The 15749-nt window shown below is 47.9% G+C and overlaps 1 protein-coding gene across 4 annotated transcripts in view; it reads left to right on the forward strand.

The window, feature by feature from the left end:
• The window catches only part of LYN (LYN proto-oncogene, Src family tyrosine kinase), a 107650-nt gene that overhangs the window by 21438 nt on the left and 70463 nt on the right, over positions 1–15749 (forward strand). The window contains exon 1 of one of the 4 annotated variants that reach the window (XM_043483582.1): positions 13544–13949. The exons of 2 other annotated variants lie outside the window; for them this stretch is intronic. The gene's annotated coding sequence lies outside the window, so the exon portion shown is untranslated. Of the gene's footprint in view, positions 1–13543; positions 13950–15749 lie in introns of those variants that run through there. One more of the 4 variants, XM_043483584.1, reaches the window with a different exon arrangement.

The raw sequence follows: 15749 nt of genomic DNA on the forward strand, positions 1-15749 counted from the left end.
GAAGATCTGCTGAAGAAGGGATAGGCTACCCACGTCAGTATTCTTGGGCTTCCCTTGTGGCTCAACTGGTAAAGAATCCCCCTGCAATGCGGGAGACCTGGGTTCCATCCCTGGGTTGGGAAGATCCCCTGGAGAAGGGAATGGCTACCCACTCCAGTATTCTGGCCTGGAGAATTCCATGGACTGTATAGTCCATGGGGTCACAAAGAGTCGGACACCACTGAGTGACTTTCACTTTCACATAGCCCATCTGGGTTTCCCCAGTGGCTCAGCAATAAATAATCTGCCTGTAATGCAGGAGATGCGGGTTCGATCCCTGGGTTGAGAAGATCCCTGGAGGAGGGCATGCAACCCACTCCTGTATACTTGCATGGAGAATCCTATGGACAGAGAAGCCTGTTGTTGCTAGGGTTGCAAAGAGTCAGACTTGACTGAGCAACTGAATACAACACAACAACACACATGGCATGTCTATTACAATGATTTCTATTCTGAAGTGGAGTTCAGTATCTGATAAAAGGATCCCAACACCATTGGACTGTAAAGTCTTTTTCAGAGTAGGTGAAGTCAAAGTATAGGGTTTTTCTAGTGGTTCTCAGCCCTGGCTGCTCACTGGAGTCAATGGGGGAGCATTTAATTCTCCCTGGGCCCAAGCTGCACCCCAACTAATAAAAGGGGATAGTGGAGGCATGGGTGCTTTTTATTCTTTTTTAAAGATTTTTTGGATGTGGACCATTTTTAAGATAGTTCATTGAATTTGTTACAGTATTGCTTCTGTTTTATGTTTCGGTGTTTTGGCTGTGGGATCTTAGCTCTCTGACCAGGGGTTGAACCTATGCAGACTGCATTGGAAGGTGAAGTCTTAACTACTGGACCACCAGGGAAGTCCCCATTGGTGCTTTTTAGCACTGTCCTCGAAACCCTGCTTGTGTACCAAGGTTGAACCACTTCACCAGATCCAGCCGTTGAGGATGTCAGGGCTGTATGGATTGAAGTTCAGATCAGTGGATTCAGATGTCCTATTAATATCTGGTCAGTTCCCACCTGAGTGTCAAATGTCTTGAGAGCTGAGATGTGCGGAATAGCTCCCTGTCCCTGGAGAAGGGGCTACCACCCTGGGCACCAGTTAGGAGGGTGGAGTGTCTCTGGGTTTAGAGGGCCTGTGCCCCCAGTCTCCCCCCATACACTCCAGAAGCTTGAGGGTGGGGCGGGACACCCCACCTGCTGGGAGAGCCTCAGCCTCCAACACGGCAAGTCCTGGTTGTGTTGTGAGGCATGTGGGTACGCAGAGCTCCTCCTGCTTCCGACCATCTCCCTTGCACTAGGGGACCACTCCCCTCTCCCCAGGACTCCAAGATTTGAGGGTCGCTCGTGACCTTTGCAGAGCAAGGCTCTGTCAAAGCAACCCATGAGAGAGAAAGGAAGTCCGTGTAGGAGCCAGGAAGTAGCATAGTGCCGTTGTAGCTCATTCAGAGGTTTTGTTTTGTTTTTAACATCCAGATTGACCTAAGTCTCGGAGATGGGGCACTTGTTCAGGCAGAGGGCCAGGGTGGTGAGATTTATCCTGTGAGCTCTGGGCAAATTACCGCATCTCCGAGCTGCTCTTTCACCATCTGTTAGAATTTCTTATCAGGATTGGTTGTGAAAGAGCATGTGAAAACGGTTTGTTAAGAAAAGGAAAGAAAAGAAAGGAATCCCATTCAATCTCCAGCTTGGGGTGCTGGCCCTCTCGTCTTGGGGGGAAGGAGCAGACTTCTGGGAAACCAGTAGCCCTGCCTGAAAGCTGTTACCCTTTTCTGGCATCATTCACGTTGGTTCCATGAGCCATTAGGGTCCATTAAAAAAAAACCCAAAAAACATTGACAATCACAGCATACTGGCAAAGGCGAGGGTGTGGGGAGACTGGAGTGGAAATGGTCCAGCCACTGCAGGAAGCCATTCAGTGGTTTATTATAAAATTCCACACACAAATGCCTCACAGGCAGGCCTTTCTACTTCTGGGTATTTATGCAAGAGGGATGAAGACGCATGTCCACAAAAAGATGTGTACGGTGATGTATATAGCAACTCTTGTTCATAATATGTACATAAAACAAAAATCCTGTGCATAAAACAAATATTCATTATCAGAAGAGTGATTCAATAAAGCTAGATGAATGTATTAATAAAATAGGACTACTCAAACAAACAAACAAAAAAGACACTGCTCCAACAACGACTGGTTGAATCTCCAAAACATCATATTAAGTGAAGGATTGATAAGTCAAACAGAAAGAAATACATACTGTCTGATCTTGTTTCTCGGAAGGTCACGAACAGTGGTCAAGGGGAGGAGGTGACTTAGAAGTGGACCCAAGGGTGCTGAGGTTGTGTCCACACAGAACATGGCCATTCTGCATCTTGCTTTGGAAACTGGGATTGTAGGTGGAGACATTATCAAGAAACTGATCTCACAATGCATTTAAGATCTGTGTATTTTACTCTACACATTTTGTGGGGGGTGGATAATTAAAATTTATTTTTCTTCTTCTTTTTTTTTTATTGATATACCTAACACAACATTTACTATTGTAACCATTTTAATTTCTTTTAGTTAAAAAATTTCTGGCCACAATGGCTTGGCTTGCAGGACCTTAGTTCCCTGACCAGGGGTGGAACTCTCTCAGCAGTAAAAGCGGGGAGTCCTAATCGCTGAACCACCAGGGTTAACCACTGTTAAGTGTCCTGTGACATTAAAAACATTCTCACTGTCCTGCAACCCTCATCACCATCCGTCTCCAAGAGACTCTCTATATTTTGCCTCAGTAAGAACAGCACACTAAAAACGGTGTCATGTGGTGAGGTCAGTTCAGCTGTAACTGAGGTGTTGGCCACATGCGTCCGGACACACAGGACCATCTGCTTCCTGCTGCGGCTCCCAAGCGCAGTGGACACTGTTCCGCTGGACACCTGTGCCTTCCACATCAGCATGGACTTGCCTGCTTCTCCACTGACCGAGAACTCCCAAGGGTCAAGATAGTCCTGCTCATCGCCCTTCCCTGCCATCCGCGTGAGGAAGGCTCCCATGACTGTGTGCTGAATGCCTAGTGGTCCTCATGCCAGCAAGCAGCCTGGTACCTTTCCAAGGCTTTCTCAAAGAAAACAGTGCTGCATCTGTTCAATGGCTCAAGAAACCATGTGCGAATTTAGAGTCTTGAACTGAGGAACCTTTTGCACGATTTCCTGGAACCACTGCTTCTGGTTAGCATGTGCGTTCATGTCTCTTGTTCCTTCTTGCTGGAGTCAACTCTCAGGCTCTCCCACCCGACACGGGGCCTTCAGCACTTCCCTTCCTCCTTCTCCTGCGGTTTCCTGGCCCGCCTTCAGGTTGCCTATCTACCCAGCGCAAAGAGCCTGGACCACTGCAAATATGCCATTCCTCCAGCAGCTCAGAAAAGTCCAAACTAAGACCTCATGTTTTTCTTCTTCAGAAACTCCAACAATTGCCAGGAATCAGAAGGATTATAAAATAAGGGGTGGGGTCTTTGCATGCTGCAGTGGGAGGACCTGGCCGCCTTGCTTCTCAGCTGAGTCACAGATGGTCCCCTGCAGGCCCTTCTTCCTCTCCGGAGCCCCAAAGCCAGAAATAGAGTCGTGTGTGATAAGGGCTTCCATTCCCGGACAGCTGAACAGTTTGTACCGTTTCAAAACTGCATAATCCTGTTCAGACACAGTTTTTAATATGTATTCAGCATTTCCATCCATGGTCTCAATTGCATGCATTTTCTTCACCAGAAAATGCAACCAGCTTACACCGAAAAGAGTGTTTTGCTTAAGGCTGAAGAGTTCCTGCTTTCAACCTACCTTGTAATTTTCATCGTGTCTTTTCCTAGCATTCATATCAATACCGTGGACTCTTAGCTTCCCACTACATTTTTTAAATTACCTCTTTAAAATACAATGAAACGCTCGAATAAGACACTATCCCATCTATCACCTGGTGGGACTAAGACTGATCTCCTGGTGACTCTGAACTTGGAGGGTGGGCGGAAGCACCGTGCAACAGGCAGGAATGTGATTTCACCGTTTGAGAGGGAAAAGTCTGAGTTTGGGGCAGAAAAGGTTATTTGGGGATATCAACATATTATTATGAAAGTTGAACACGCTGCAGTGAAGACTGCTTACAATGTAAGGAAATCTCATTTTACAGACGGGAAACTCATTCATTCATTAATCAGCAGTATGTCTTTGTGGTTTAGTTTAGTTGCTGAGTTGTGTCTGACTGTTTGTGACCCCATGGACTGTAGCCCACCAGTCTCCTCTATCCATGGGATATCCCAGGCAAGAATACTGGAGTGGGTTGCCATTTCCTACTGCAGGGGATCTTCCAAACCCAGGGATTGAACCAAATTATCTCGTCTCTTGCATTGGCGGGCAGGTTCTTTACCACTAGTACCCTCTGGGAAATCCCAGATTTAACAAATACAAATACAGAATGTCCAGGTTACAGTTGAGTTTCAGGCATGCAGTGAATGAATTTTTAGTATATCTCATGCAATGTTTGGTACGCCCTTATCCTAAACACTGATTGGCTGTTTCGTGAAATGCCAGTGTTGCTGGGTGTCCTGCGTTTTCTCTGGCAGTGGGAGGCTGTGGGGCTGGAGCCGGGAGGTCAGACTGAGGACGGGCAGGGGATGTCCATGGGGAGGCCTTGCTGATGAGCTGGGTCCGGGGAGTGAGACAGAGGAGTGCAGGATGACTTCGGGGTCTCCAGCCTCAGCACCTAGGAGGCCCTTTACTGAGCTGGAGAAGATGGGGCAGGAAGCGTGTGTGTTGTTATGCTGGCAAGCCTTGTTTAAGGGCGTGTAAACAGGAAGACATGGACATCTCGTGAATTGTCCCTCGCTTCTCCGTACAGGCCCACCCCTCCAACTGTCTCCCCCCATCTTGTGTTCTCTGCTCCAAAGGAATAGAGAAAAGCAGTTCAGGACATAGGTGACTGAGACAAGCTATTTTCTAAATAAACATTTAGATCCCCTAGAGAAGGGAATGGTAACCCACTCCAGTAGTCTTGCCTGGAGAATCCCATGGACGGAGGAGCCTGGCGGGCTATTGTCCTTGGGGTCACAACGAGTCAGACATGACTGAGCAACTAACATTTGCACACGTTCAAGCTGCTACTAAGGGAAATGGTGGGAAAAAAGAAATGTGCTTCCTAGGAACTGGGCTATAGAATATTTCTATTAATAGTTCACTGTGTAACATTTCTATGCACCTCTTTTGCAATGTGTCTTTAAGGATCCATCGATAGGCATAATGAAACAGGACAAACAGGACAGTTTTTGCAATGAAGTGGCTGTGTGGACAGCCAAGGACAGGCAAAATAAACTGGGTTCAGAAGTGTCTTAGTCACAGCTTTTATAAAATCCAACATTACAATTACACCAAATATTACAACTATAATATCTAACGTTACAATTGGGCTTCACAGTTGGGTTCAGTGGCAAAGAATCCGCCTGTCAGTGCAGGAGAGGTGGGTTTGATTCCTGGGTTGGGAGGGTCCCTTGGAGGAAGAAATGTCAATCCACTCCAGCATTCTTGCCGGGACAGTGGAGCCTGGTGGGCTACAGTCCATGGGGTCACAAAAGAGTCAGACTCGACTTGGTAACTAAACAAACATTACAACTAACTGCATGCTACACTGAAGTATTTTCTGAAATTTTAGCCTAAATAAGAATTTTAGCCTTCTCATTTCTATGTTTATGAAGAAAAAACAAGTGTATACAAGCACAGTTGTGGTACTGCATTTTCTGATTAAAAAGATACATCTTTTCTTTTAGTTGGACTACAGATATTAAGATTTCTTTTAAAGTGGTCCTTGTAAAAAGTTCATTCTCCTTGACTTTATTCTTATGTAGGGTGAAGCCACTTGATTAAATAAATATTTTGATTACAGAGGGTTTGGATGTAAAATGGCCCCTTATCCAGAGAATGTTTTGCAAAAGTGAAAACTGGGCATATGCCATGACTTTGTCTTTTTCTCCACCCCTTCTACTTAAATCTTCTAGTAAAACAATTTTACCAAAAATTCCGTATGAATAGTCAATAAGGCTTATTACTGTTGCTCTATTTCCAAAGTTGCTCCGCTTCCAGTGGGGACAGAATGTCCCCTAAGTCAAACCAGGAGAATCACCTGTAATGTTTGTTATGAATGCTCACTTGCTTCACGTGGATTTGAATTCAGGGGTCTGCCTAGGGCAGGGTCCAAGAAGCTGTGTTTTTAACAAATACGCCAGCCATTTTCATGGGCTGGCAAATCAGGAAAACACTGGCTTGAGTGAAAGAATTAAAAGATAGTCATTGAGGACTTCCCTGGTGGCTCAATGGTAAAGAATCCACCTGTCAACGCAGGAGACAAGAGTTCCATCCTTGGTCCAGGAAGATCCCACATGCTTCAGGTTAACTTAACCTGTACATAACTAACTACTGAGCCCGTGCCTAGAGCCTGTGCTCCTCAACAAGAGAAGCCACCACGATGAGAAGCCCAGGCACCGTAACAAAGAGTCGCCCCTGCTCGCTGCAACTAGAGAAAGCCCTCACGCAGCAGCAGAGACCCAGCACAGTTAATAAATAGATAAATAATTTTTAAAATAAAATACAGTCATTGAATTCCAACTATCTTGAAGGTGTGAGTGAAAGAGGCTTTTGAGAGATTGGAGGAGAAATAACAGCACATAAGTGGTCTCATTAGTTACACAGTTCATCAGAGTTTGTTGAATGTCTGCCGATGGGCTTGGAAGCATCCGGGGCACTGATGGTGCTGCGTGGACAAGACAGGAGCCAGGACGGATGGTCAGTTCTGCCCGGTAGCTCCGGACGGCTTTGCACGGAGGACGAGGCATTTGAAATGGTTCATTTGAAACCAGAAAGGGGAGGTTGCTTATGGGCTGGTGGGGTGGGTGGGGGGGGTTGTTATTCCAGGAAGGAGCAGGTGTGATGGTTAGAGGAGAATGGGGCCCTCAGGTGTGGGGTTTCCATGGAGCTGGTCCTTAGGGTGCGTGGAGCGAGATGAGCGGCTTGTGGAACCAAGAATGTAGGCTGCTGTGAGGGGAGAGTCTTGCCAAGCTCCATCGTGTGAGGAACGAGGAAAGGGCAGAGAGCTGCCGTTGTTTTTGGAAAGATAACTGGAAGAGCACCGTGTGGCGTGGCGGATGGGCTGGGGGTGGGGTAGAGGGAAAACAAGAGGGCTGAAAACCAGGGTGGAGAGTTTCAAACTCGGCTCTGGTGGGAGTGTGAGTCCTGAGATAAGTCAGGGGGTCCAGGCCCAACTTGCAAGAGGCACAGAGAGCAGTGTGTCCCCAGGAGGCCAGCCCTCTGCTCCCTAGAAGCATCTGAAGTATCAACATGAAACCTGCTGGGATGACCCCATCCCTCAGGGAGCGAATGTTCCCTTCAAGTGAGAGTAGAGAGGAAAAAGCCAGAATGTTCCAGTCTCCACGTGTGAGAGGCTTCGGTCCCTTGGGTCTCAGGGCGGGAGGGGCCCTGCAGGTGGGTGGGCACAACCAGCAGCCTTCACTGGGTGCTGCCTGGACCAGCGGAGGCGTCCAGGCGCCAGTCCAAGCCCCGGGGTGTCTTCCAGATTCTGCGGGGAACCCACACATCTGCATCTCCGTGTGACCTGTGTTCCTCGTCCCTCCTCTCCACCCGCCTCACGCTCCCCTCCAGACCTGAGAAAGCACCATCTCAGAACAAAAGCCGGTAGATTCACCTACTTGGTGAAGGGAGAAAGACCAAGGAAAATGCTGTGTTTTTTTTCACTCCCCGACCTTGTTCATTGTGTTTGTAGCGTGGGAACCCAGTTTGAAAAAAATGTGGAAGAGGTGAACAATGACAGTGGGTTTGGTGTTGGGGGATCCTAGGCTACCAGACTAGGAGGGGGCTTCAACCCTCTGTTGCCCAAGGTTTCTCCTGCTTAGAATTAGGATAAGTGAATGACATCCACGTAGACGGGGAGTTCAGATGGATGTGTGTGTGCGCTCAGTTGATAAGTTATATCCTACTCTTTGCAACTCCATGGACTATAGCCCGCCTGCCAGGCTCATCTGTCCGTGGGATTTTCCAGGCAAGAATACTGGACTGGGTTTCCATTCCCTTCTCCAGAGGATTTTCCCAACCCAGGGATTGAACCTGTGTCTCCTGCATTGGCAGATGGATTCTTTACCACTGTGCCACGTGGGAAGCCAGATGGGTTTGTGAATTAAATGTAAAAGACCCATTTTATAGTAACACACATTAACCCGGGGTTGATGACTGAGGCTGTGCTTCGTCTTGAAGCCTCATCTGTTATCTGCTCTTCCTTTTGGAAGATGTCTTCTCATTTCAGTTTCCATGGCACTGCATTGCAGTGGTCCAAGATCTCTGAATTCTAGAACTGGTTGCTGCCTGCGTTGCACTGCAGCCCTTACTGTCCTTTGCCCGATCTTCTATGATTTTGTTCTGCAGTTCTGGACAGGGACTGGTTAGAAACACCAACCCCCTGCCCTCTACCCCCAGAGAACCAGCCCCTCTCGGGGTGGAACCAGCAGTCTGGGTCTGAGAGAACCTCCAGCGATTCTTACACCTGCGGTAAGGTCCAGAACCACTGATTCACTAGTGCAGTCTCCTTGTTTTACCGACAAGACAGTGATGCCCCAGGTCCAGCTGGGGAGTGGTGTTTGTAACCCATTTCCCAGGAGATGCTGAAGTAGCTGGTCTAGATGACTTCTTAAGTCTCCCCAGCTCAGAAATGTTGACTCTGTTGTCTGTAAAGTGTTGGGGGTGGGGGATGGGGTGGGGGGACTTGTCACGTTTCTTAAGTAGATGTTTCTATCTGCCAGTTTCTGCCCTCAGAGGTGTATTCTGTAATCACTCCTTCCGTCTGCCCTCTGCCAAGCTCACCCCTGTGGTCCTGTTTTTCTGTCCCAACAGCTCACCCCACCTGCTAAGAAACCCTCTACCTATCAGCATCTAAGGGCCGGTCTTACCCATCCACAGAGGGCAGCTGTTCTGGGTGGGTGATGGGGCACAGTGGTCCTCAGTTGCACTGCATGCTCTCAGGTGTGGACTCTCGGGGTTTTGGGGGCAAGTGGTGCTGACCTGAGAGCAAGCAAGTCAACTCGGGCTCCAAGGTTTACTGTCTCTGTCACCTTGCAGGAGTTACTTTACCTGCCAAAGCCTCAAGTTTCTCATCTGTTAAATGGAGATAATATTATATCTGAAAGACTGTTCTAAGCATTGACTGAAACAATCCATGTAAAGAACTTGACACAGTACCAAGTACACAGTAAGAGTTCCATAGACATTGGCTTTGAAACCAGTAAATTGGAACTGATGAGGTTGTGTTTCCCATGGTGCGCTGTTATCTCATTTAAAAATAGTGCTTCTCACTCTGTTCAGTGTTGTGTGGCAGCCTGGATGGGACAGGGGTTCAGGTGAGTTCAGATGGTTCAGGGAAGAATGTGAAAGTCACTCAGTCATGTCCGACTCTTTGCGACCCGTGGACTGTACAGTCTGTGGAATTCTCCAGGCCAGAATACTGGAGTGGGTAGCCCTTCCCTTCTCTAGAGACTCTTCCCAACTCAGGAATTGAACCCAGGTCTCCCACATTGCAGGCGGATTCTTTACCAGCTGAGCCACCAGGGAAGCCCAGGGAAGAATGGATACCTGTATATGTATGACTAAGTCTCTTCACTGTTCCCCTGAAACTATCACAACACTATTAATCGGCTATTTGTCATTCAGTCGCCAAGTTGTGTCCAACTCTTTGCGACCCCACGGACTGCAGCACACCAGGCTTCCCTGTGCTTCACTATCTCCCGGAGTTTGCTCAAACTCATGTCCATTGAATCAGTAATGCCATCCAATCATCTCGTCCTCTGTAGTCCCCTTCTCCTGCCTTCAATCTTTCCTAGCATTTGGGTCTTTTCCAATGAGTCAGCTCTTCACATCAGGTAGTCAAAGTATTGGAGCTTCAGCTTCAGCATCAGTCCTGCCAGTGAATATTCAGGGCTATACTCCAATATAAAATAAAAAGTTAAAAAATAATAAAAAATAAAAATAGTGCTTTTCAGGCTAAATTTTGTGCTTCTCCTAGACTTTGTCAGATTACTGGGGGTAATTTTGAAAGGTTTATGCCTTATTTCCAGACCTGACGCCAGTCTGGGAGGTTGTGTGCAGGGTACAGATCCCAGAGCAGTGGAGATGGTTCCGCTGGAACAGGGGTTCTAGGTGGGTGTCCTGCCTTTGATGCTGATTCCTGAGCACCAGATGTGAAGGAAGGTGTAAACCCCTCACCATGTCCTGCATGTCACGACGCCCCACCCCTGAGGGACAAGCGCACACTGACCTAGAGGTGTGGGGATGGTAACATTGTGTGTGTGTGTGTGTGTGTGCGTGTGTGTGTGTGTGTGTGTGCAGGCGTGCTGTGCTTGGTTGCTCAGTTGTGTCTGACTCTTTGTGACCCCATGGACTGTAGCCCCCCCGGATCCTCTGTCCATGGGGATTCTCCCGGCAAGAATGCTGGAGTGGGTTGCTATGCCCTCCTCCAGGGGATCTTTCCAACCCAGGGATCCAACCCAGGTTTCCTGCATTGCAGACAGATTCTTTACTGTCTGAGCCCCCAAGGGAAGCCCGTGTGTGTGTATACAGACAGAAAAATAAAAGACCAGGTTTCTGTTCATTTGGAATGATGACGGGCTTCCCAGATGACTCAGTGGTAAAGAACCCGCCTGTCAGTGCAGGAAAACAGGTTTGATCCCTGGGTGAGAGAGATCCCCTGGAGGAGGAAATGACATCCCACTCCAGTATTCTTGCTGGGATAATCCCATAAGAGAGGAGCCTGGTAGGCTACAGTCCATGGGGTCGCAAAGGGGCAGACATGACTGAAGCGACTGATTATGCTGAGATCAGCAAGAGTCATTCTTTTGCAATTGTTCTTCAAACATTTTTACACACCGGATACGCTAATGATATTGTGTCCAACTTATTGAGAGAGTGAAGGTGGGGGAGCTGGTGATATGAACTGAAGAAAGAAGGGAAGAAAAGAGTGCTCCTTGAGGGGAGACCCATGTCTGGAAGGTGTCTGCAGCTCCTGTGACTCTTAGGGTAGATTCAACAAGTGACAGTGAACCCAGCTGCATGGAATTTGAGCTGGAAAAGATGGACATTTGGTTTGACCCACGAGTACTGTGAATGAGGAGACAGTGGATGTCTAGACCAGATAAAGGAATAGTGCATCCGGGATCCTCAGTGGTAGTCACTGTACTCAGTTTCCCCCAGATTCCCTGACTGGAATTTGTCAGCTGCGGCTCCACAAATAAGATGAGTCTAAACTAGATAACCTGTGGCATTAGTAGTTCTTTGGGTTTCCATGGAAACCTGCTCTGGCCACAGCGTAAGCGGAAAGGAGGAAATATTGGAAGGAAGCTGAGGTCTTACACAAAACTGCCCTGAGCTGAAGGAAGGGCTGAGTAAGCGAGTCTGCGGTGCTCAAGACAAGGGCATCTCGAGACCTCCCACTTCGGATGCTGGGCAGCCCAGCCCTCTGCCCACTCCGTCTCTGATCCACATGTGGGACTCAGTGGTTCTATTCCCTTCCATAGGGTCCTCACCGTGAACATGTTCTCACCCAGACCTTGCTCACCAACCGTCCCATCCCTCACCTCCTGTTACCCTGCTTTTTCTGCATCACACTCACCACCACCTAAAAGTCTTAGACTTGGAGACTCCCCTGGAGGTCCAGTAATTAAGATTCCGCCTTCCAATGCAAGGGGTTCGGGTTCCGTCCCGAGTGGGATAAGTCAGATCCCTCATGGCCTTGGGGCCAAAAAACCAAAACGTGAAACAGAAGCAATATTGTAACAAATTCAATGAAGACTTCAAAAATGGTATGCATCCAGAAAATCTTTTTAAAAAAGGAATGATTAAAAAGTTTTAGAGTTACTTGTTCACCTGTGGAGATTTAAAATTACCGACGCCCAGGCCTGACCCTCAGAGATCCTGATTGGAGTGGTCTGGAGTAGAACCGGAGCTTGGGTGCTTTCCCTAAAAGCCCCATGATATCCAATGCCTAGCTCAGCTTAAGAATCAAGGCCTAAGTGGGCCTTACACATACACTACTATGTGTAAAATAAACAACAAGAACCTGCTCTATAGCCCAGGGAACTCCTCTCAGTGCTCTGTGGTGACAAAGTGAGGATGTGTGCACACGTGTGGCTGAGTCCCTTTGCTGTGCAGCAACTAACACAACAGTGTAAAGCAACTAGACTCCAATAATAATAATAATAAAAGAGCTGTGGCCTAATAAACACATTGGTAGACCAAACACAGAACGTGCTGCTGCCACCAGCACAGCTGAAAATACGCTTAAAAGAATTGAGTGACACTTATGGTTGACGAGGGGAAGGGGTAGGTAGGTAGGTAGTTTGGGATGGACATGTACAAATCAGTATATTTAAAATGGATAACCAACAAGGACCTAACATACCGCACAAGGGACTCCGCTCAGTGTTATGTGGCAGCGTGGATGGGAGGGGAGTTTGGGGGAGAATGGATACATTATATGTATGGCTGAGTCCCTTCGCTGTCCACTTGAGTCGATCACAGTATTGTTAATCAGCTATACTCCAATACAAAATAAAAAGTTTCTTTTCAAAAAAAGAATTGAGCGACACATGTAGAAAGGATTCTTTGGGAAGAATCGGGCAGTTGTGAGTAAGCACACATAAGTGATGTTGACAAGAGCCCTCCCAAAGTAGGTGCCCTGGGGGTAGGGGACAGTGGCCCCGGTTTCCCAGTAAGTCCACGGAGATGGGGGAAGTAAATGACTTCCCAAGGTCGACCAGTAGCTCAGCAGTCATACATTCAATCTGCATCTACACCTCTCTGATCCTGAGTGACACTCTTTTCTCCATGGTTCCCTTGTGGGGCCACATGGGGGCTGTGGGTGAGGCCCCCTACTCCCTTGCCTGGAGGTTAAAACCAGGGGAGCTGATGGCACAAGGAAGGATTGTTGAAGATTTGGCTGTGTTACTAAGGGAGGGCACATTTTTAGCAAAAACCAGAGGCGAGAAGGAGAACCTCAATTACTGCAAGAAAAGCAGAAGTCGCTGGGCGTTCAGGGCTAATGAACGGAAATGTGAGGGATCTAAGTGTGAGAGTCTGAACCTAAAAGCAGTTTGGTTAAAAGCAGAGAAAGAAATAGAGGCAGGGAGAAAAGAAAGAGTGGGTTTTGTCTCCTTAGGGAATTGAGATGTTATTCAGTGGTTGCACTTTTAGCGTTTTGGTGAGAGGGGCAAACAGAAATATGAATGATCTGTTAATGTTGTACTTTTCATCCAAATAGTGGCATGAAAGAGTCTTCCCTGGGGAGAACAGAAAGCCCCCCTGTGTCGGGATGGTTTGGAAACGGGTTGCTTTTTACCAGGAGGGATGGACCACGGGACTGCGGGTTCTTACAGAAAAAAATCTGTAATCCTTTTGGGTTTAACCATTAGGCAAATTGAGCTTCCTGGTTTCAGAAAGAGAAAACAGACCCGTGGGAACAAGAAACTTCCTCCTCCTGGGGCTACTTGAAAGGCCTGCTGTGCCCGTCTGAGTCTCCTGCTCAGCGTGAGGCTGGCTGGAGGGCTTCCCGGAGGTGGAGGGGTGATGGGCAGAGAACGGCCGCGTTGCAAGAGGAACTCCGGACATGGTGGCTGAGGCTGCAGGCTTGGGCATTGGGGTCTGAAGCACCTAAGCTGCCTTTTCATTCGATGTAAACCTGGGGAGTGAAGGACCGGGGGACTGAATCGTGTCCCCGCTGTTTGCCCCTTAGTCCTCTGGGTCCTTCAGCCAACCACACTTGGAGGCCAAAAATAGAATTCTTCAGGCTTTTACTCTCTTGGTGACAAAATCAGAGAAGAGACCCAAAGCCAGTTGAAAAAGAAAGACCTGTAAGTACAGAGCTCGTTTGTCTGCCAGATGGGTGAGTGGGGGCTGTAAGACAGTGAGAGGCTTGAGCAGTTCAGTGAGGGGAGCCCCCTGTGAGTGGGGAGGGTTCTGTAATCTGGCCCACTTCCATCTCAGGGAAGGGAACAAAAGTCTGGGATGGGGCTGAAGGTGAGGTGCCTTAGAGGCCTGTCTGCGGTGCTGTGCAAACTGTAACGCTTTAGTTGGTGAAACCCACACTTGTAAAGGCTCCCTAGTGATTTTTATTTAGCAGTTTTGTTTGTGCCAAAGGTCCCATGAGCCTTTCTTCTCTATAATCTGGCTCTCCCTGTTTGGGGGGATGGGAAGGGAAAATGGGAAGTAATGCATTGTTTACTGTTTTGAGGTGGAGGGATTAACATATGCTGTTGTATTTAATCCTCACAATAACCCTTGGAGGAGTAGTGTTATCTGCATGGTACAGATGAGTAGGATGAAGTTCAATTAAGTAACTGGCTGACGTTTTTATGGCTCTTAATAAATACAGGAGTCAGATTGGACCCAAATTTCCTCATCCTAAAGCCCTTGGCGCCTTCATTTGGGAGAAATAACTGAGTCGAGATTTCAGCCCAGATGGTTTGAATGGCCACAGGCTGAGTGAATAGGTGGCTGCCATGGTCTAGATTTGCCTGAAACTAAAACAATTTGGGGAACTAACATTTGTAGATCATCTATTATAAACCAGATAGATTGTGGCTAATAAAAATAATGGGATCTACCTACAGAATTGCTTCTAACTGCAAACTACTGTATCTGTTTGGTTCAGTCACTCAGTTGAGTCTGACTCTTTGCGACCCTATGGACTGCAGCACGCCAGGCCTCCCTGTCCATCATCAACTCCCGGAGTTGACTCAAACTCATGTCTATTGAGTCGGTGATGCCATCCAAGCATCTCATCCTCTGTCGTCCCCTTCTCCTCCCGCCTTCAGTCTTTCCCAGCATAGTCCGTGGAATTTCTAAGTTCAGCTTCAATTCAATGGAGGTGTTTTGCTGTGTCATGGTGACCAGGTCAGGGGACTGTGTGTGTCTCAGTGGTGGAAGCAGGGTGGTGTACAAGGAGGCTGAGCGGATAGTATGTCAAGGAGTTTACAGTCTCCACGGAGGAGACAGACGCAGACACATTAACAGCAGCTGATGCAGGAGTTACAGACCCACATAAAACAGGACCGTTGGTGGTGTCCTGGGGCTTGCGGCTACATCCCAAATCGATTATGGAGAGAAGTGGTCAGGGAGAGAAGGATGTAGGCAAGACTCAGTCTGAATTAGGCTTTGGAGAATCAGTGGGATTGGCCTACATGGGGAGGCAGAATGGCGCTACCATGTCAGTAAATGCAAGTTTCTGTCCTTGTCACACTGAGCGGCAAGACAGACTGGAGCCAGGCTGTGAGGAGCTGTGTGGGGCCAGCTGAACACTTGCAGTTTTCTCCTGTTGACAGTACTAGAGATGTTGGTAGCAGAATTTGAGATGATGGTATGGTAGTAATAATGGTGTCTTAACACTTCCTGAGCATTTATTCTACTGTGTCCTCCGTGCCATGATGAATATGTATGAGAATTTCCAAGTGCCAAGCTCCGTTCTCCAGACTGGCAGTCCAACGGGGTACAGACCTGACAAAAATCCCGGCTCTCACAGGGCTTGCCGTTCATCGAAGATGGACAAGGCAGATGCTAAAATAGATCCTGTAAGCTAAATTTGTGTGATCGTGCCATGGAGAAATGTGAATACAGAGTGGTGGGCAAGGAGTGGGTGAATGAGAGCACATCTC

Source organism: Cervus canadensis, chromosome 12 (assembly GCF_019320065.1).
Source record: "Cervus canadensis isolate Bull #8, Minnesota chromosome 12, ASM1932006v1, whole genome shotgun sequence".
NCBI classification, from domain to species: domain Eukaryota; kingdom Metazoa; phylum Chordata; class Mammalia; order Artiodactyla; family Cervidae; genus Cervus; species Cervus canadensis.